The sequence below is a fragment of the Plectrocnemia conspersa genome, unplaced genomic scaffold (assembly GCF_051122295.1).
Source record: "Plectrocnemia conspersa isolate PC_06_02 unplaced genomic scaffold, ASM5112229v1 ptg000002l, whole genome shotgun sequence".
Taxonomy (NCBI): domain Eukaryota; kingdom Metazoa; phylum Arthropoda; class Insecta; order Trichoptera; family Polycentropodidae; genus Plectrocnemia; species Plectrocnemia conspersa.
The window spans coordinates 29,789,084-29,810,321 of record NW_028277166.1 but is presented as its reverse complement, the minus strand read 5'-3'; positions in this window follow the sequence as shown (position 1 = coordinate 29,810,321).

The window sequence follows — 21,238 nt, the reverse complement described above, 5'->3', positions numbered from 1 at the left end:
TACATGAAATGTTGAGAAGCCTAAAGTTCATCTAAGTAAAATATAAAAAATATATATTTTTGCTTGAAAACAAGCGATGTATCAGTTCGATCGTACCCCCATACTAGCCATTTTGAGACTTTCGGAAGAGTTAACGCTCTTAACTGTTTGGTTTCGAAGATAAAAATTTAAATTTTGAGTATCGCATAGAACTAACGTGCAGCCCCTATACGTTATGTTTAAAAAAAATATATAAAATTTTTTTTCAAAATGGCGGCTAATGTAAAAATTCAAAGTGTCATAACTTTGCTAAATAAAATCCTACTAAAAAATGTTTAATGCAAAAAGTGTTTGGAATTTTATTTTGCATATAAAAGCAATTTTTAATTATTTTTTTTTTAATAAAAACCGAGTCTTACCATATATTGACCGAGACCTCGAACGAGCTTTTATGCGACTCTGCATATAGTTAACGCTCGTATGAGGTTTCTATTTAAGAAATCGACTTGAATTTTTTATACAAAATAGAGCTTTCGACTATACTTACGATACTATATAAAAAAATTAAAAATTAAAAAATAAAAGTATTTTTTTTTCAAAACACGTTTAGTGTGATGAGTCGATCGACCCACCATACATACGCTCATAAGATTTTCAATATAGTTTAGGTCAGTGTGAGCTTATTTATACATATTTGAATTTCAATTTTTGTGACAGTATAGAATTCTTAAGCATCCTGTGTATGTTTGTTAGCAAAATCCATTTTGTCAATTTTTTGCAAAATGACGACAAGTATTAAAATTCAATCACTTATAACTCAGTAGTGTTGAATTTTGGCAAAAAGGTCTCTATACATGAAATGTTAAGAAGCCTAAAGTTCATCTAAGTAAAATATAAAAAATATATATTTTTGCTTGAAAACAAGCGATCTATCAGTTCGATCGTACCCCCATACTAGCCATTTTGAGACTTTCGGAAGATTTAACGCTCTTAACTGTTTGGTTTCGAAGATAAAAATTTAAATTTGGAGTATCGCATAGAACTAACGTGCAGCCCCTATACGTTATGTTTAAAAAAAATATATAAAATTTTTTTTCAAAATGGCGGCTAATGTAAAAATTCAAAGTGTCATAACTTTGCAAAATAAAATCCTACTAAAAAATGTTTAATGCAAAAAGTGTTTGGAATTTTAATTTGCATATAAAAGCAATTTTTAATTATTTTTTTTTTAATAAAAACCGAGTCTTACCATATATTGACCGAGACCTCGAACGAGCTTTTATGCGACTCTGCATATAGTTAACGCTCGTATGAGGCTTCTATTCAAGAAATCGACTTGAATTTTTTATACAGAATAGAGCTTTCGACTATACTTACGATACTATAAAAAAAAATTAAAAATTAAAAAATAAAAGTATTTTTTTTTCAAAACACGTTTAGTGTGATGAGTCGATCGACCCACCATACATACGCTCATAAGATTTTCAATATAGTTTAGGTCAGTGTGAGCTTATTTATACATATTTGAATTTCAATTTTTGTGACAGTATAGAATTCTTAAGCATCCTGTGTATGTTTGTTAGCAAAATCCATTTTGTCAATTTTTTGCAAAATGACGACAAGTATTAAAATTCAATCACTTATAACTCAGTAGTGTTGAATTTTGGCAAAAAGGTCTCTATACATGAAATGTTAAGAAGCCTAAAGTTCATCTAAGTAAAATATAAAAAATATATATTTTTGCTTGAAAACAAGCGATCTATCAGTTCGATCGTACCCCCATACTAGCCATTTTGAGACTTTCGGAAGATTTAACGCTCTTAACTGTTTGGTTTCGAAGATAAAAATTTAAATTTGGAGTATCGCATAGAACTAACGTGCAGCCCCTATACGTTATGTTTAAAAAAAATATATAAAATTTTTTTTCAAAATGGCGGCTAATGTAAAAATTCAAAGTGTCATAACTTTGCAAAATAAAATCCTACTAAAAAATGTTTAATGCAAAAAGTGTTTGGAATTTTAATTTGCATATAAAAGCAATTTTTAATTATTTTTTTTTTAATAAAAACCGAGTCTTACCATATATTGACCGAGACCTCGAACGAGCTTTTATGCGACTCTGCATATAGTTAACGCTCGTATGAGGCTTCTATTCAAGAAATCGACTTGAATTTTTTATACAGAATAGAGCTTTTGACTATACTTACGATACTATAAAAAAAAATTAAAAATTAAAAAATAAAAGTATTTTTTTTTCAAAACACGTTTAGTGTGATGAGTCGATCGACCCACCATACATACGCTCATAAGATTTTCAATATAGTTTAGGTCAGTGTGAGCTTATTTATACATATTTGAATTTCAATTTTTGTGACAGTATAGAATTCTTAAGCATCCTGTGTATGTTTGTTAGCAAAATTTATTTTGTCAATTTTTTGCAAAATGACGACAAGTATTAAAATTCAATCACTTATAACTCAGTAGTGTTGAATTTTGGCAAAAAGGTCTCTATACATGAAATGTTGAGAAGCCTAAAGTTCATCTAAGTAAAATATAAAAAATATATATTTTTGCTTGAAAACAAGCGATGTATCAGTTTGATCGTACCCCCATACTAGCCATTTTGAGACTTTCGGAAGAGTTAACGCTCTTAACTGTTTGGTTTCGAAGATAAAAATTTAAATTTTGAGTATCGCATAGAACTAACGTGCAGCCCCTATACGTTATGTTTAAAAAAAATATATAAAATTTTTTTTCAAAATGGCGGCTAATGTAAAAATTCAAAGTGTCATAACTTTGCTAAATGAAATCCTACTAAAAAATGTTTAATGCAAAAAGTGTTTGGAATTTTAATTTGCATATAAAAGCAATTTTTAATTATTTTTTTTTTAATAAAAACCGAGTCTTACCATATATTGACCGAGACCTCGAACGAGCTTTTATGCGACTCTGCATATAGTTAACGCTCGTATGAGGCTTCTATTCAAGAAATCGACTTGAATTTTTTATACAAAATAGAGCTTTCGACTATACTTACGATACTATAAAAAAAAATTAAAAATTAAAAAATAAAAGTATTTTTTTTTCAAAACACGTTTAGTGTGATGAGTCGATCGACCCACCATACATACGCTCATAAGATTTTCAATATAGTTTAGGTCAGTGTGAGCTTATTTATACATATTTGAATTTCAATTTTTGTGACAGTATAGAATTCTTAAGCATCCTGTGTATGTTTGTTAGCAAAATCCATTTTGTCAATTTTTTGCAAAATGACGACAAGTATTAAAATTCAATCACTTATAACTCAGTAGTGTTGAATTTTGGCAAAAAGGTCTCTATACATGAAATGTTGAGAAGCCTAAAGTTCATCTAAGTAAAATATAAAAAATATATATTTTTGCTTGAAAACAAGCGATGTATCAGTTCGATCGTACCCCCATACTAGCCATTTTGAGACTTTCGGAAGAGTTAACGCTCTTAACTGTTTGGTTTCGAAGATAAAAATTTAAATTTTGAGTATCGCATAGAACTAACGTGCAGCCCCTATACGTTATGTTTAAAAAAATTATATAAAATTTATTTTCAAAATGGCGGCTAATGTAAAAATTCAAAGTGTCATAACTTTGCTAAATAAAATCCTACTAAAAAATGTTTAATGCAAAAAGTGTTTGGAATTTTAATTTGCATATAAAAGCAATTTTTAATTATTTTTTTTTTAATAAAAACCGAGTCTTACCATATATTGACCGAGACCTCGAACGAGCTTTTATGCGACTCTGCATATAGTTAACGCTCGTATGAGGTTTCTATTCAAGAAATCGACTTGAATTTTTTATACAAAATAGAGCTTTCGACTATACTTACGATACTATATAAAAAAATTAAAAATTAAAAAATAAAAGTATTTTTTTTTCAAAACACGTTTAGTGTGATGAGTCGATCGACCCACCATACATACGCTCATAAGATTTTCAATATAGTTTAGGTCAGTGTGAGCTTATTTATACATATTTGAATTTCAATTTTTGTGACAGTATAGAATTCTTAAGCATCCTGTGTGTTTGTTAGCAAAATCCATTTTGTCAATTTTTTGCAAAATGACGACAAGTATTAAAATTCAATCACTTATAACTCAGTAGTGTTGAATTTTGGCAAAAAGGTCTCTATACATGAAATGTTGAGAAGCCTAAAGTTCATCTAAGTAAAATATAAGAAATATATATTTTTGCTTGAAAACAAGCGATGTATCAGTTCGATCGTACCCCCATACTAGCCATTTTGAGACTTTCGGAAGAGTTAACGCTCTTAACTGTTTGGTTTCGAAGATAAAAATTTAAATTTTGAGTATCGCATAGAACTAACGTGCAGCCCCTATACGTTATGTTTAAAAAAAATATATAAAATTTTTTTTCAAAATGGCGGCTAATGTAAAAATTCAAAGTGTCATAACTTTGCAAAATAAAATCCTACTAAAAAATGTTTAATGCAAAAAGTGTTTGGAATTTTAATTTGCATATAAAAGCAATTTTTAATTATTTTTTTTTTAATAAAAACCGAGTCTTACCATATATTGACCGAGACCTCGAACGAGCTTTTATGCGACTCTGCATATAGTTAACGCTCGTATGAGGTTTCTATTCAAGAAATCGACTTGAATTTTTTATACAAAATAGAGCTTTCGACTATACTTACGAAACTATATAAAAAAATTAAAAATTAAAAAATAAAAGTATTTTTTTTTCAAAACACGTTTAGTGTGATGAGTCGATCGACCCACCATACATACGCTCATAAGATTTTCAATATAGTTTAGGTCAGTGTGAGATTATTTATACATATTTGAATTTCAATTTTTGTGACAGTATAGAATTCTTAAGCATCCTGTGTATGTTTGTTAGCAAAATCCATTTTGTCAATTTTTTGCAAAATGACGACAAGTATTAAAATTCAATCACTTATAACTCAGTAGTGTTGAATTTTGGCAAAAAGGTCTCTATACATGGAATGTTGAAAAGCCTAAAGTTCATCTAAGTAAAATATAAAAAATATATATTTTTGCTTGAAAACAAGCGATGTATCAGTTCGATCGTACCCCCATACTAGCCATTTTGAGACTTTCGGAAGAGTTAACGCTCTTAACTGTTTGGTTTCGAAGATAAAAATTTAAATTTTGAGTATCGCATAGAACTAACGTGCAGCCCCTATACGTTATGTTTCAAAAAAATATATAAAATTTTTTTTCAAAATGGCGGCTAATGTAAAAATTCAAAGTGTCATAACTTTGCTAAATGAAATCCTACTAAAAAATGTTTAATGCAAAAAGTGTTTGGAATTTTAATTTGCATATAAAAGCAATTTTTAATTATTTTTTTTTTAATAAAAACCGAGTCTTACCATATATTGACCGAGACCTCGAACGAGCTTTTATGCGACTCTGCATATAGTTAACGCTCGTATGAGGCTTCTATTCAAGAAATCGACTTGAATTTTTTATACAAAATAGAGCTTTCGACTATACTTACGATACTATAAAAAAAAATTAAAAAATAAAAGTATTTTTTTTTCAAAACACGTTTAGTGTGATGAGTCGATCGACCCACCATACATACGCTCATAAGATTTTCAATATAGTTTAGGTCAGTGTGAGCTTATTTATACATATTTGAATTTCAATTTTTGTGACAGTATAGAATTCTTAAGCATCCTGTGTATGTTTGTTAGCAAAATCCATTTTGTCAATTTTTTGCAAAATGACGACAAGTATTAAAATTCAATCACTTATAACTCAGTAGTGTTGAATTTTGGCAAAAAGGTCTCTATACATGAAATGTTGAGAAGCCTAAAGTTCATCTAAGTAAAATATAAAAAATATATATTTTTGCTTGAAAACAAGCGATGTATCAGTTCGATCGTACCCCCATACTAGCCATTTTGAGACTTTCGGAAGAGTTAACGCTCTTAACTGTTTGGTTTCGAAGATAAAAATTTAAATTTTGAGTATCGCATAGAACTAACGTGCAGCCCCTATACGTTATGTTTAAAAAAAATATATAAAATTTTTTTTCAAAATGGCGGCTAATGTAAAAATTCAAAGTGTCATAACTTTGCTAAATGAAATCCTACTAAAAAATGTTTAATGCAAAAAGTATTTGGAATTTTAATTTGCATATAAAAGCAATTTTTTATTATTTTTTTTTTAATAAAAACCGAGTCTTACCATATATTGACCGAGACCTCGAACGAGCTTTTATGCGACTCTGCATATAGTTAACGCTCGTATGAGGCTTCTATTCAAGAAATCGACTTGAATTTTTTATACAAAATAGAGCTTTCGACTATACTTACGATACTATAAAAAAAAATTAAAAATTAAAAAATAAAAGTATTTTTTTTTCAAAACACGTTTAGTGTGATGAGTCGATCGACCCACCATACATACGCTCATAAGATTTTCAATATAGTTTAGGTCAGTGTGAGATTATTTATACATATTTGAATTTCAATTTTTGTGACAGTATAGAATTCTTAAGCATCCTGTGTATGTTTGTTAGCAAAATCCATTTTGTCAATTTTTTGCAAAATGACGACAAGTATTAAAATTCAATCACTTATAACTCAGTAGTGTTGAATTTTGGCAAAAAGGTCTCTATACATGGAATGTTGAAAAGCCTAAAGTTCATCTAAGTAAAATATAAAAAATATATATTTTTGCTTGAAAACAAGCGATGTATCAGTTCGATCGTACCCCCATACTAGCCATTTTGAGACTTTCGGAAGAGTTAACGCTCTTAACTGTTTGGTTTCGAAGATAAAAATTTAAATTTTGAGTATCGCATAGAACTAACGTGCAGCCCCTATACGTTATGTTTCAAAAAAATATATAAAATTTTTTTTCAAAATGGCGGCTAATGTAAAAATTCAAAGTGTCATAACTTTGCTAAATGAAATCCTTCTAAAAAATGTTTAATGCAAAAAGTGTTTGGAATTTTAATTTGCATATAAAAGCAATTTTTAATTATTTTTTTTTTAATAAAAACCGAGTCTTACCATATATTGACCGAGACCTCGAACGAGCTTTTATGCGACTCTGCATATAGTTAACGCTCGTATGAGGCTTCTATTCAAGAAATCGACTTGAATTTTTTATACAAAATAGAGCTTTCGACTATACTTACGATACTATAAAAAAAAATTAAAAAATAAAAGTATTTTTTTTTCAAAACACGTTTAGTGTGATGAGTCGATCGACCCACCATACATACGCTCATAAGATTTTCAATATAGTTTAGGTCAGTGTGAGCTTATTTATACATATTTGAATTTCAATTTTTGTGACAGTATAGAATTCTTAAGCATCCTGTGTATGTTTGTTAGCAAAATCCATTTTGTCAATTTTTTGCAAAATGACGACAAGTATTAAAATTCAATCACTTATAACTCAGTAGTGTTGAATTTTGGCAAAAAGGTCTCTATACATGAAATGTTGAGAAGCCTAAAGTTCATCTAAGTAAAATATAAAAAATATATATTTTTGCTTGAAAACAAGCGATGTATCAGTTCGATCGTACCCCCATACTAGCCATTTTGAGACTTTCGGAAGAGTTAACGCTCTTAACTGTTTGGTTTCGAAGATAAAAATTTAAATTTTGAGTATCGCATAGAACTAACGTGCAGCCCCTATACGTTATGTTTAAAAAAAATATATAAAATTTTTTTTCAAAATGGCGGCTAATGTAAAAATTCAAAGTGTCATAACTTTGCTAAATGAAATCCTACTAAAAAATGTTTAATGCAAAAAGTATTTGGAATTTTAATTTGCATATAAAAGCAATTTTTTATTATTTTTTTTTTAATAAAAACCGAGTCTTACCATATATTGACCGAGACCTCGAACGAGCTTTTATGCGACTCTGCATATAGTTAACGCTCGTATGAGGCTTCTATTCAAGAAATCGACTTGAATTTTTTATACAAAATAGAGCTTTCGACTATACTTACGATACTATAAAAAAAAATTAAAAATTAAAAAATAAAAGTATTTTTTTTTCAAAACACGTTTAGTGTGATGAGTCGATCGACCCACCATACATACGCTCATAAGATTTTCAATATAGTTTAGGTCAGTGTGAGATTATTTATACATATTTGAATTTCAATTTTTGTGACAGTATAGAATTCTTAAGCATCCTGTGTATGTTTGTTAGCAAAATTTATTTTGTCAATTTTTTGCAAAATGACGACAAGTATTAAAATTCAATCACTTATAACTCAGTAGTGTTGAATTTTGGCAAAAAGGTCTCTATACATGAAATGTTGAGAAGCCTAAAGTTCATCTAAGTAAAATATAAAAAATATATATTTTTGCTTGAAAACAAGCGATGTATCAGTTCGATCGTACCCCCATACTAGCCATTTTGAGACTTTCGGAAGAGTTAACGCTCTTAACTGTTTGGTTTCGAAGATAAAAATTTAAATTTTGAGTATCGCATAGAACTAACGTGCAGCCCCTATACGTTATGTTTAAAAAAAATATATAAAATTTTTTTTCAAAATGGCGGCTAATGTAAAAATTCAAAGTGTCATAACTTTGCTAAATGAAATCCTACTAAAAAATGTTTAATGCAAAAAGTGTTTGGAATTTTAATTTGCATATAAAAGCAATTTTTAATTATTTTTTTTTTAATAAAAACCGAGTCTTACCATATATTGACCGAGACCTCGAACGAGCTTTTATGCGACTCTGCATATAGTTAACGCTCGTATGAGGTTTCTATTCAAGAAATCGACTTGAATTTTTATACAAAATAGAGCTTTCGACTATTCTTACGATACTATATAAAAAAATTAAAAATTAAAAAATAAAAGTATTTTTTTTTCAAAACACGTTTAGTGTGATGAGTCGATCGACCCACCATACATACGCTCATAAGATTTTCAATATAGTTTAGGTCAGTGTGAGCTTATTTATACATATTTGAATTTCAATTTTTGTGACAGTATAGAATTCTTAAGCATCCTGTGTATGTTTGTTAGCAAAATCCATTTTGTCAATTTTTTGCAAAATGACGACAAGTATTAAAATTCAATCACTTATAACTCAGTAGTGTTGAATTTTGGCAAAAAGGTCTCTATACATGAAATGTTAAGAAGCCTAAAGTTCATCTAAGTAAAATATAAAAAATATATATTTTTGCTTGAAAACAAGCGATCTATCAGTTCGATCGTACCCCCATACTAGCCATTTTGAGACTTTCGGAAGATTTAACGCTCTTAACTGTTTGGTTTCGAAGATAAAAATTTAAATTTGGAGTATCGCATAGAACTAACGTGCAGCCTCTATACGTTATGTTTAAAAAAAATATATAAAATTTTTTTTCAAAATGGCGGCTAATGTAAAAATTCAAAGTGTCATAACTTTGCAAAATAAAATCCTACTAAAAAATGTTTAATGCAAAAAGTGTTTGGAATTTTAATTTGCATATAAAAGCAATTTTTAATTATTTTTTTTTTAATAAAAACCGAGTCTTACCATATATTGACCGAGACCTCGAACGAGCTTTTATGCGACTCTGCATATAGTTAACGCTCGTATGAGGCTTCTATTCAAGAAATCGACTTGAATTTTTTATACGAAATAGAGCTTTCGACTATACTTACGATACTATAAAAAAAAATTAAAAATTAAAAAATAAAAGTATTTTTTTTCAAAACACGTTTAGTGTGATGAGTCGATCGACCCACCATACATACGCTCATAAGATTTTCAATATAGTTAGGTCAGTGTGAGATTATTTATACATATTTGAATTTCAATTTTTGTGACAGTATAGAATTCTTAAGCATCCTGTGTATGTTTGTTAGCAAAATTTATTTTGTCAATTTTTTGCAAAATGACGACAAGTATTAAAATTCAATCACTTATAACTCAGTAGTGTTGAATTTTGGCAAAAAGGTCTCTATACATGAAATGTTGAGAAGCCTAAAGTTCATCTAAGTAAAATATAAAAAATATATATTTTTGCTTGAAAACAAGCGATGTATCAGTTCGATCGTACCCCCATACTAGCCATTTTGAGACTTTCGGAAGAGTTAACGCTCTTAACTGTTTGGTTTCGAAGATAAAAATTTAAATTTTGAGTATCGCATAGAACTAACGTGCAGCCCCTATACGTTATGTTTAAAAAAAATATATAAAATTTTTTTTCAAAATGGCGGCTAATGTAAAAATTCAAAGTGTCATAACTTTGCTAAATGAAATCCTACTAAAAAATGTTTAATGCAAAAAGTGTTTGGAATTTTAATTTGCATATAAAAGCAATTTTTAATTATTTTTTTTTTAATAAAAACCGAGTCTTACCATATATTGACCGAGACCTCGAACGAGCTTTTATGCGACTCTGCATATAGTTAACGCTCGTATGAGGTTTTTATTCAAGAAATCAACTTGAATTTTTTATACAAAATAGAGCTTTCGACTATACTTACGATACTATATAAAAAAATTAAAAATTAAAAAATAAAAGTATTTTTTTTTCAAAACACGTTTAGTGTGATGAGTCGATCGACCCACCATACATACGCTCATAAGATTTTCAATATAGTTTAAATCAGTGTAAGCTTATTTATACATATTTGAATTTCAATTTTTGTGACAGTATAGAATTCTTAAGCATCCTGTGTATGTTTGTTAGCAAAATCCATTTTGTCAATTTTTTGCAAAATGACGACAAGTATTAAAATTCAATCACTTATAACTCAGTAGTGTTGAATTTTGGCAAAAAGGTCTCTATACATGAAATGTTAAGAAGCCTAAAGTTCATCTAAGTAAAATATAAAAAATATATATTTTTGCTTGAAAACAAGCGATCTATCAGTTCGATCGTACCCCCATACTAGCCATTTTGAGACTTTCGGAAGATTTAACGCTCTTAACTGTTTGGTTTCGAAGATAAAAATTTAAATTTGGAGTATCGCATAGAACTAACGTGCAGCCCCTATACGTTATGTTTAAAAAAAATATATAAAATTTTTTTTCAAAATGGCGGCTAATGTAAAAATTCAAAGTGTCATAACTTTGCAAAATAAAATCCTACTAAAAAATGTTTAATGCAAAAAGTGTTTGGAATTTTAATTTGCATATAAAAGCAATTTTTAATTATTTTTTTTTTAATAAAAACCGAGTCTTACCATATATTGACCGAGACCTCGAACGAGCTTTTATGCGACTCTGCATATAGTTAACGCTCGTATGAGGCTTCTATTCAAGAAATCGACTTGAATTTTTTATACAGAATAGAGCTTTCGACTATACTTACGATACTATAAAAAAAAATTAAAAATTAAAAAATAAAAGTATTTTTTTTTCAAAACACGTTTAGTGTGATGAGTCGATCGACCCACCATACATACGCTCATAAGATTTTCAATATAGTTTAGGTCAGTGTGAGCTTATTTATACATATTTGAATTTCAATTTTTGTGACAGTATAGAATTCTTAAGCATCCTGTGTATGTTTGTTAGCAAAATCCATTTTGTCAATTTTTTGCAAAATGACGACAAGTATTAAAATTCAATCACTTATAACTCAGTAGTGTTGAATTTTGGCAAAAAGGTCTCTATACATGAAATGTTAAGAAGCCTAAAGTTCATCTAAGTAAAATATAAAAAATATATATTTTTGCTTGAAAACAAGCGATCTATCAGTTCGATCGTACCCCCATACTAGCCATTTTGAGACTTTCGGAAGATTTAACGCTCTTAACTGTTTGGTTTCGAAGATAAAAATTTAAATTTGGAGTATCGCATAGAACTAACGTGCAGCCCCTATACGTTATGTTTAAAAAAAATATATAAAATTTTTTTTCAAAATGGCGGCTAATGTAAAAATTTAAAGTGTCATAACTTTGCAAAATAAAATCCTACTAAAAAATGTTTAATGCAAAAAGTGTTTGGAATTTTAATTTGCATATAAAAGCAATTTTTAATTATTTTTTTTTTAATAAAAACCGAGTCTTACCATATATTGACCGAGACCTCGAACGAGCTTTTATGCGACTCTGCATATAGTTAACGCTCGTATGAGGCTTCTATTCAAGAAATCGACTTGAATTTTTTATACAGAATAGAGCTTTCGACTATACTTACGATACTATAAAAAAAAATTAAAAATTAAAAAATAAAAGTATTTTTTTTTCAAAACACGTTTAGTGTGATGAGTCGATCGACCCACCATACATACGCTCATAAGATTTTCAATATAGTTTAGGTCAGTGTGAGCTTATTTATACATATTTGAATTTCAATTTTTGTGACAGTATAGAATTCTTAAGCATCCTGTGTATGTTTGTTAGCAAAATCCATTTTGTCAATTTTTTGCAAAATGACGACAAGTATTAAAATTCAATCACTTATAACTCAGTAGTGTTGAATTTTGGCAAAAAGGTCTCTATACATGAAATGTTAAGAAGCCTAAAGTTCATCTAAGTAAAATATAAAAAATATATATTTTTGCTTGAAAACAAGCGATCTATCAGTTCGATCGTACCCCCATACTAGCCATTTTGAGACTTTCGGAAGATTTAACGCTCTTAACTGTTTGGTTTCGAAGATAAAAATTTAAATTTGGAGTATCGCATAGAACTAACGTGCAGCCCCTATACGTTATGTTTAAAAAAAATATATAAAATTTTTTTTCAAAATGGCGGCTAATGTAAAAATTCAAAGTGTCATAACTTTGCAAAATAAAATCCTACTAAAAAATGTTTAATGCAAAAAGTGTTTGGAATTTTAATTTGCATATAAAAGCAATTTTTAATTATTTTTTTTTTAATAAAAACCGAGTCTTACCATATATTGACCGAGACCTCGAACGAGCTTTTATGCGACTCTGCATATAGTTAACGCTCGTATGAGGCTTCTATTCAAGAAATCGACTTGAATTTTTTATACAAAATAGAGCTTTCGACTATACTTACGATACTATAAAAAAAAATTAAAAAATAAAAGTATTTTTTTTTCAAAACACGTTTAGTGTGATGAGTCGATCGACCCACCATACATACGCTCATAAGATTTTCAATATAGTTTAGGTCAGTGTGAGCTTATTTATACATATTTGAATTTCAATTTTTGTGACAGTATAGAATTCTTAAGCATCCTGTGTATGTTTGTTAGCAAAATCCATTTTGTCAATTTTTTGCAAAATGACGACAAGTATTAAAATTCAATCACTTATAACTCAGTAGTGTTGAATTTTGGCAAAAAGGTCTCTATACATGAAATGTTGAGAAGCCTAAAGTTCATCTAAGTAAAATATAAAAAATATATATTTTTGCTTGAAAACAAGCGATGTATCAGTTCGATCGTACCCCCATACTAGCCATTTTGAGACTTTCGGAAGAGTTAACGCTCTTAACTGTTTGGTTTCGAAGATAAAAATTTAAATTTTGAGTATCGCATAGAACTAACGTGCAGCCCCTATACGTTATGTTTCAAAAAAATATATAAAATTTTTTTTCAAAATGGCGGCTAATGTAAAAATTCAAAGTGTCATAACTTTGCAAAATAAAATCCTACTAAAAAATGTTTAATGCAAAAAGTATTTGGAATTTTAATTTGCATATAAAAGCAATTTTTAATTATTTTTTTTTTAATAAAAACCGAGTCTTACCATATATTGACCGAGACCTCGAACGAGCTTTTATGCGACTCTGCATATAGTTAACGCTCGTATGAGGCTTCTATTCAAGAAATCGACTTGAATTTTTTATACGAAATAGAGCTTTCGACTATACTTACGATACTATAAAAAAAAATTAAAAATTAAAAAATAAAAGTATTTTTTTTCAAAACACGTTTAGTGTGATGAGTCGATCGACCCACCATACATACGCTCATAAGATTTTCAATATAGTTAGGTCAGTGTGAGATTATTTATACATATTTGAATTTCAATTTTTGTGACAGTATAGAATTCTTAAGCATCCTGTGTATGTTTGTTAGCAAAATTTATTTTGTCAATTTTTTGCAAAATGACGACAAGTATTAAAATTCAATCACTTATAACTCAGTAGTGTTGAATTTTGGCAAAAAGGTCTCTATACATGAAATGTTGAGAAGCCTAAAGTTCATCTAAGTAAAATATAAAAAATATATATTTTTGCTTGAAAACAAGCGATGTATCAGTTCGATCGTACCCCCATACTAGCCATTTTGAGACTTTCGGAAGAGTTAACGCTCTTAACTGTTTGGTTTCGAAGATAAAAATTTAAATTTTGAGTATCGCATAGAACTAACGTGCAGCCCCTATACGTTATGTTTAAAAAAAATATATAAAATTTTTTTTCAAAATGGCGGCTAATGTAAAAATTCAAAGTGTCATAACTTTGCTAAATGAAATCCTACTAAAAAATGTTTAATGCAAAAAGTGTTTGGAATTTTAATTTGCATATAAAAGCAATTTTTAATTATTTTTTTTTTAATAAAAACCGAGTCTTACCATATATTGACCGAGACCTCGAACGAGCTTTTATGCGACTCTGCATATAGTTAACGCTCGTATGAGGTTTTTATTCAAGAAATCAACTTGAATTTTTTATACAAAATAGAGCTTTCGACTATACTTACGATACTATATAAAAAAATTAAAAATTAAAAAATAAAAGTATTTTTTTTTCAAAACACGTTTAGTGTGATGAGTCGATCGACCCACCATACATACGCTCATAAGATTTTCAATATAGTTTAAATCAGTGTAAGCTTATTTATACATATTTGAATTTCAATTTTTGTGACAGTATAGAATTCTTAAGCATCCTGTGTATGTTTGTTAGCAAAATCCATTTTGTCAATTTTTTGCAAAATGACGACAAGTATTAAAATTCAATCACTTATAACTCAGTAGTGTTGAATTTTGGCAAAAAGGTCTCTATACATGAAATGTTAAGAAGCCTAAAGTTCATCTAAGTAAAATATAAAAAATATATATTTTTGCTTGAAAACAAGCGATCTATCAGTTCGATCGTACCCCCATACTAGCCATTTTGAGACTTTCGGAAGATTTAACGCTCTTAACTGTTTGGTTTCGAAGATAAAAATTTAAATTTGGAGTATCGCATAGAACTAACGTGCAGCCCCTATACGTTATGTTTAAAAAAAATATATAAAATTTTTTTTCAAAATGGCGGCTAATGTAAAAATTCAAAGTGTCATAACTTTGCAAAATAAAATCCTACTAAAAAATGTTTAATGCAAAAAGTGTTTGGAATTTTAATTTGCATATAAAAGCAATTTTTAATTATTTTTTTTTTAATAAAAACCGAGTCTTACCATATATTGACCGAGACCTCGAACGAGCTTTTATGCGACTCTGCATATAGTTAACGCTCGTATGAGGTTTCTATTCAAGAAATCGACTTGAATTTTTTATACAGAATAGAGCTTTCGACTATACTTACGATACTATAAAAAAAAATTAAAAATTAAAAAATAAAAGTATTTTTTTTTCAAAACACGTTTAGTGTGATGAGTCGATCGACCCACCATACATACGCTCATAAGATTTTCAATATAGTTTAGGTCAGTGTGAGCTTATTTATACATATTTGAATTTCAATTTTTGTGACAGTATAGAATTCTTAAGCATCCTGTGTATGTTTGTTAGCAAAATCCATTTTGTCAATTTTTTGCAAAATGACGACAAGTATTAAAATTCAATCACTTATAACTCAGTAGTGTTGAATTTTGGCAAAAAGGTCTCTATACATGAAATGTTAAGAAGCCTAAAGTTCATCTAAGTAAAATATAAAAAATATATATTTTTGCTTGAAAACAAGCGATGTATCAGTTCGATCGTACCCCCATACTAGCCATTTTGAGACTTTCGGAAGATTTAACGCTCTTAACTGTTTGGTTTCGAAGATAAAAATTTAAATTTGGAGTATCGCATAGAACTAACGTGCAGCCCCTATACGTTATGTTTAAAAAAAATATATAAAATTTTTTTTCAAAATGGCGGCTAATGTAAAAATTTAAAGTGTCATAACTTTGCAAAATAAAATCCTACTAAAAAATGTTTAATGCAAAAAGTGTTTGGAATTTTAATTTGCATATAAAAGCAATTTTTAATTATTTTTTTTTTAATAAAAACCGAGTCTTACCATATATTGACCGAGACCTCGAACGAGCTTTTATGCGACTCTGCATATAGTTAACGCTCGTATGAGGCTTCTATTCAAGAAATCGACTTGAATTTTTTATACAGAATAGAGCTTTCGACTATACTTACGATACTATAAAAAAAAATTAAAAATTAAAAAATAAAAGTATTTTTTTTTCAAAACACGTTTAGTGTGATGAGTCGATCGACCCACCATACATACGCTCATAAGATTTTCAATATAGTTTAGGTCAGTGTGAGCTTATTTATACATATTTGAATTTCAATTTTTGTGACAGTATAGAATTCTTAAGCATCCTGTGTATGTTTGTTAGCAAAATCCATTTTGTCAATTTTTTGCAAAATGACGACAAGTATTAAAATTCAATCACTTATAACTCAGTAGTGTTGAATTTTGGCAAAAAGGTCTCTATACATGAAATGTTAAGAAGCCTAAAGTTCATCTAAGTAAAATATAAAAAATATATATTTTTGCTTGAAAACAAGCGATCTATCAGTTCGATCGTACCCCCATACTAGCCATTTTGAGACTTTCGGAAGATTTAACGCTCTTAACTGTTTGGTTTCGAAGATAAAAATTTAAATTTGGAGTATCGCATAGAACTAACGTGCAGCCCCTATACGTTATGTTTAAAAAAAATATATAAAATTTTTTTTCAAAATGGCGGCTAATGTAAAAATTCAAAGTGTCATAACTTTGCAAAATAAAATCCTACTAAAAAATGTTTAATGCAAAAAGTGTTTGGAATTTTAATTTGCATATAAAAGCAATTTTTAATTATTTTTTTTTTAATAAAAACCGAGTCTTACCATATATTGACCGAGACCTCGAACGAGCTTTTATGCGACTCTGCATATAGTTAACGCTCGTATGAGGCTTCTATTCAAGAAATCGACTTGAATTTTTTATACAAAATAGAGCTTTCGACTATACTTACGATACTATAAAAAAAAATTAAAAAATAAAAGTATTTTTTTTTCAAAACACGTTTAGTGTGATGAGTCGATCGACCCACCATACATACGCTCATAAGATTTTCAATATAGTTTAGGTCAGTGTGAGCTTATTTATACATATTTGAATTTCAATTTTTGTGACAGTATAGAATTCTTAAGCATCCTGTGTATGTTTGTTAGCAAAATCCATTTTGTCAATTTTTTGCAAAATGACGACAAGTATTAAAATTCAATCACTTATAACTCAGTAGTGTTGAATTTTGGCAAAAAGGTCTCTATACATGAAATGTTGAGAAGCCTAAAGTTCATCTAAGTAAAATATAAAAAATATATATTTTTGCTTGAAAACAAGCGATGTATCAGTTCGATCGTACCCCCATACTAGCCATTTTGAGACTTTCGGAAGAGTTAACGCTCTTAACTGTTTGGTTTCGAAGATAAAAATTTAAATTTTGAGTATCGCATAGAACTAACGTGCAGCCCCTATACGTTATGTTTCAAAAAAATATATAAAATTTTTTTTCAAAATGGCGGCTAATGTAAAAATTCAAAGTGTCATAACTTTGCTAAATGAAATCCTACTAAAAAATGTTTAATGCAAAAAGTGTTTGGAATTTTAATTTGCATATAAAAGCAATTTTTAATTATTTTTTTTTTAATAAAAACCGAGTCTTACCATATATTGACCGAGACCTCGAACGAGCTTTTATGCGACTCTGCATATAGTTAACGCTCGTATGAGGCTTCTATTCAAGAAATCGACTTGAATTTTTTATACAAAATAGAGCTTTCGACTATACTTACGATACTATAAAAAAAAATTAAAAAATAAAAGTATTTTTTTTTCAAAACACGTTTAGTGTGATGAGTCGATCGACCCACCATACATACGCTCATAAGATTTTCAATATAGTTTAGGTCAGTGTGAGCTTATTTATACATATTTGAATTTCAATTTTTGTGACAGTATAGAATTCTTAAGCATCCTGTGTATGTTTGTTAGCAAAATCCATTTTGTCAATTTTTTGCAAAATGACGACAAGTATTAAAATTCAATCACTTATAACTCAGTAGTGTTGAATTTTGGCAAAAAGGTCTCTATACATGAAATGTTGAGAAGCCTAAAGTTCATCTAAGTAAAATATAAAAAATATATATTTTTGCTTGAAAACAAGCGATGTATCAGTTCGATCGTACCCCCATACTAGCCATTTTGAGACTTTCGGAAGAGTTAACGCTCTTAACTGTTTGGTTTCGAAGATAAAAATTTAAATTTTGAGTATCGCATAGAACTAACGTGCAGCCCCTATACGTTATGTTTAAAAAAAATATATAAAATTTTTTTTCAAAATGGCGGCTAATGTAAAAATTCAAAGTGTCATAACTTTGCTAAATGAAATCCTACTAAAAAATGTTTAATGCAAAAAGTATTTGGAATTTTAATTTGCATATAAAAGCAATTTTTAATTATTTTTTTTTTAATAAAAACCGAGTCTTACCATATATTGACCGAGACCTCGAACGAGCTTTTATGCGACTCTGCATATAGTTAACGCTCGTATGAGGCTTCTATTCAAGAAATCGACTTGAATTTTTTATACAAAATAGAGCTTTCGACTATACTTACGATACTATAAAAAAAAATTAAAAATTAAAAAATAAAAGTATTTTTTTTTCAAAACACGTTTAGTGTGATGAGTCGATCGACCCACCATACATACGCTCATAAGATTTTCAATATAGTTTAGGTCAGTGTGAGATTATTTATACATATTTGAATTTCAATTTTTGTGACAGTATAGAATTCTTAAGCATCCTGTGTATGTTTGTTAGCAAAATTTATTTTGTCAATTTTTTGCAAAATGACGACAAGTATTAAAATTCAATCACTTATAACTCAGTAGTGTTGAATTTTGGCAAAAAGGTCTCTATACATGAAATGTTGAGAAGCCTAAAGTTCATCTAAGTAAAATATAAAAAATATATATTTTTGCTTGAAAACAAGCGATGTATCAGTTCGATCGTACCCCCATACTAGCCATTTTGAGACTTTCGGAAGAGTTAACGCTCTTAACTGTTTGGTTTCGAAGATAAAAATTTAAATTTTGAGTATCGCATAGAACTAACGTGCAGCCCCTATACGTTATGTTTAAAAAAAATATATAAAATTTTTTTTCAAAATGGCGGCTAATGTAAAAATTCAAAGTGTCATAACTTTGCTAAATAAAATCCTACTAAAAAATGTTTAATGCAAAAAGTGTTTGGAATTTTAATTTGCATATAAAAGCAATTTTTAATTATTTTTTTTTTAATAAAAACCGAGTCTTACCATATATTGACCGAGACCTCGAACGAGCTTTTATGCGACTCTGCATATAGTTAACGCTCGTATGAGGTTTCTATTCAAGAAATCGACTTGAATTTTTATACAAAATAGAGCTTTCGACTATTCTTACGATACTATATAAAAAAATTAAAAATTAAAAAATAAAAGTATTTTTTTTTCAAAACACGTTTAGTGTGATGAGTCGATCGACCCACCATACATACGCTCATAAGATTTTCAATATAGTTTAGGTCAGTGTGAGCTTATTTATACATATTTGAATTTCAATTTTTGTGACAGTATAGAATTCTTAAGCATCCTGTGTATGTTTGTTAGCAAAATCCATTTTGTCAATTTTTTGCAAAATGACGACAAGTATTAAAATTCAATCACTTATAACTCAGTAGTGTTGAATTTTGGCAAAAAGGTCTCTAAACATGAAATGTTAAGAAGCCTAAAGTTCATCTAAGTAAAATATAAAAAATATATATTTTTGCTTGAAAACAAGCGATCTATCAGTTCGATCGTACCCCCATACTAGCCATTTTGAGACTTTCGGAAGATTTAACGCTCTTAACTGTTTGGTTTCGAAGATAAAAATTTAAATTTGCAGTATCGCATAGAACTAACGTGCAGCCTCTATACGTTATGTTTAAAAAAAATATATAAAATTTTTTTTCAAAATGGCGGCTAATGTAAAAATTCAAAGTGTCATAACTTTGCAAAATAAAATCCTACTAAAAAATGTTTAATGCAAAAAGTGTTTGGAATTTTAATTTGCATATAAAAGCAATTTTTAATTATTTTTTTTTTAATAAAAACCGAGTCTTACCATATATTGACCGAGACCTCGAACGAGCTTTTATGCGACTCTGCATATAGTTAACGCTCGTATGAGGTTTCTATTCAAGAAATCGACTTGAATTTTTTATACAAAATAGAGCTTTCGACTATACTTACGATACTATATAAAAAAATTAAAAATTAAAAAATAAAAGTATTTTTTTTTCAAAACACGTTTAGTGTGATGAGTCGATCGACCCACCATACATACGCTCATAAGATTTTCAATATAGTTTAGGTCAGTGTGAGCTTATTTATACATATTTGAATTTCAATTTTTGTGACAGTATAGAATTCTTAAGCATCCTGTGTGTTTGTTAGCAAAATCCATTTTGTCAATTTTTTGCAAAATGACGACAAGTATTAAAATTCAATCACTTATAACTCAGTAGTGTTGAATTTTGGCAAAAAGGTCTCTATACATGGAATGTTGAAAAGCCTAAAGTTCATCTAAGTAAAATATAAAAAATATATATTTTTGCTTGAAAACAAGCGATGTATCAGTTCGATCGTACCCCCATACTAGCCATTTTGAGACTTTCGGAAGAGTTAACGCTCTTAACTGTTTGGTTTCGAAGATAAAAATTTAAATTTTGAGTATCGCATAGAACTAACGTGCAGCCCCTATACGTTATGTTTCAAAAAAATATATAAAATTTTTTTTCAAAATGGCGGCTAATGTAAAAATTCAAAGTGTCATAACTTTGCTAAATGAAATCCTACTAAAAAATGTTTAATGCAAAAAGTGTTTGGAATTTTAATTTGCATATAAAAGCAATTTTTAATTATTTTTTTTTTAATAAAAACCGAGTCTTACCATATATTGACCGAGACCTCGAACGAGCTTTTATGCGACTCTGCATATAGTTAACGCTCGTATGAGGCTTCTATTCAAGAAATCGACTTGAATTTTTTATACAAAATAGAGCTTTCGACTATACTTACGATACTA